Source organism: Lygodium microphyllum, chromosome 19 (assembly GCF_053477565.2).
Source record: "Lygodium microphyllum isolate KBCC chromosome 19, Lygodium_microphyllum_v1.1.10, whole genome shotgun sequence".
NCBI lineage: Eukaryota > Viridiplantae > Streptophyta > Polypodiopsida > Schizaeales > Lygodiaceae > Lygodium > Lygodium microphyllum.
Genome location: NC_141153.1, coordinates 130,021,300 through 130,023,812, shown reverse-complemented (window position 1 = coordinate 130,023,812; position 2,513 = coordinate 130,021,300). Strand labels below are relative to the sequence as shown.

At 43.1% G+C, this 2,513-nt stretch overlaps 1 pseudogene; it reads left to right on the top strand.

Moving 5' to 3' along the window:
* Window positions 1-1,036: 1,036 nt before the first annotated feature.
* On the top strand, window positions 1,037-2,186 carry LOC148020378 (cytochrome P450 704C1 pseudogene; annotated as a pseudogene).
* Window positions 2,187-2,513: the final 327 nt, after the last annotated feature.

The window sequence follows — 2,513 nt, the reverse complement described above, 5'->3', positions numbered from 1 at the left end:
GATGTCCAGCCTTGCAAGTTATGATGACCATGACTCGTCGAAATCGAAACCTACAGTGGATATTCATGTCTGGTACATCAAATTGTAATGATCATCAACCTTAATGCATCGGCCGATCAAGCCATGATTATCGCACTGGCTGGAAGATTGTTATAACGATCAGTTCTTTCTGTTGGTAATTATGGCAGGAGCTTTTCTCTTCGATGACATTTGAGACAATCTGCCAGCCGGTGCTGGGCAGGTCTGCACTAGATGCAAGTGCGGGCTCTCCGCCTGCAACGTCGATGCACGAGGTCGCGGCTGCCATCGATAATGCGCTGTAGATGATCACGCGGAGGCAAAGGTTCCCGTGGTGAAGGCTGCAGCGCTTCTTCAACGTGGGGTTGAAGAGGTTCCTGCGGCAGGAGATGGGCAAGCTGGACTCGTTCTTTTCGGAGGTCATCCGGCGGCATAAGACGGAGGCGGCGGGGGCGGTGGCGGCGGCGGCGGAGGCCGTGGGCGCATCACGACTGGTACGTACCTACGCGTAAAACGGCATTCAAGCCATGCCCAACACCGTGACGTGGCCGGATTCGCTGGCATGACCATGTGCACGAGATCAGATCAGGCTAATGGGTGTCGACTCTCGAGAGTCGAAACTCAGACGACCCTTGCTAGCGAGGCTCAGCCGCGTTTGATTCATGGCATGCATAATAGTTTATATGGACCCAGATTCCATACCAGATCATAACGTAAAAACAAACTTTTCAAAACTGACAAAGTCGAGAACAGAAGAAATGGAAGTTGTATAAAAGAACATTTTGCCCACCCTTTTTCCTTTTGTATCTATAGGATTAATCGTAAGCATTCATTTTATAGGAAAGGTTTATAGTGATTGCTTTGGAAGTAAAATGGATGGAAGCAAAATAGATAACGGATGTTGTGTTGACGTTTGTTGACATTATAGGGAAGCAAATATAATGTAGACCTACTATCATGCTTTCTAGGGTACCAGTGTCAAGCACCAGAACAAGACAACCCATGTAAGAAAGGGACGATGTGTGATGAGGAGGTGCGTGATGCTATGTTGAATTTGGTAATGGTTGGGAGGGACACAACAACCAGTGTGCTCAGGTGGTTCATGTATTGTATGTGTTGCCAGCCCCAAGAACAAGAGCGTGTGCACCGGGAGGCTGTTGCCATGGAAGAGCAGTTGCTACCCCATCGAGGTGATCAAATGACTTTGCAACCATTCAGAGAGCTTCTAAGCTACAAGTCTATGCAAGGATTGCATTATACACATGCTGCCTTAGCTGAGACCTTGCGCTTGTATCCCCATGTTCCAAGAGTATGTTCCAATATTTTCTTAATGAGGGTCATATGCTAGGATCCAAGAGTACATACACACGATTTGTGAGGAGCTATAAATAGTTTTAAATGAAATGAACAAACAATTATTTAGCAAAGAAAAGAAAATGCTTGCCAATAGCTATCTAGCTAAAAGCAACAATGTTATTTACCAACACACAAATGACAAGGTTGCATTGTTCTGAACTCGGTGTAGTTTCCATTTTGCCAATCTTGCATTTGTTGTGATATGAGCACTCTACTACATCTAACATAAATTATGCTTCAAAGTGGATACTTTCCTAGTGCACATATCTTGCATTATCACTTATTTATAGCCCTCCTTTCTTAATAATTGCAATTACATTTGGCCAACATTTAACCTTTCCATATCATGGCCTTTCACCTTTTGATCAATATCATGTTGTCCGATCTGGTTGACACTCTTTGCACTCTGTCTATCAAATTTTAACTTACACAAGGTTAATACTTCTACATCCTTCCATTCCTTTCAATTAAAACAAAGAGAAACATTTGTGGAAGCTTCAAGATAACTTGGTCAAGTGATCCTTACCATTAGCCTTCCATTGAGTGTACAAGAATATAAATGTTTCAGATAATTAACATCACATGTTCATTTGATATATTTCTGTAGGATAGGAAGATTACTTTGTAGCACGATGTTCTACCAGATGGCACAAGGCTAAAATAAGGTGACCAATTGGCGTACAATGGGGCACATGAAGTTCCTATGGGCTGAGGATGCGCTCCTCTTTAGGCCCGATAGGTGGCTTAACCACAATGGACACTTCCAACCCCTGTTACCCTACAAGTTCTCTACCTTCCAAGTACATGAATAACATATTGCACAACCTTCATTTCATTATAAGTTCTTTGCCTTTCAAGTAGGTGAATAAAAAATTGAACAACTTGGAATCATTTCATTATACTACCCTTGGACCCTCGGTCCTCGCCCCCCCACCAACCCAAAAGAAGACAACCCTGCCATGGGAAGGGGTTCATTACCTCCTCCTGTCGAACCATCTAATCAACCCTTCAATTCTATTTATTTTCTTGGTGAGTGTTGACGCCAGATTACTATGTAGGTATTAATATCCTTCTTATGTGTTACAATATTGATACTATCATTAGGATGACACTATCATTATCAAGGTACTAAGCTCCCT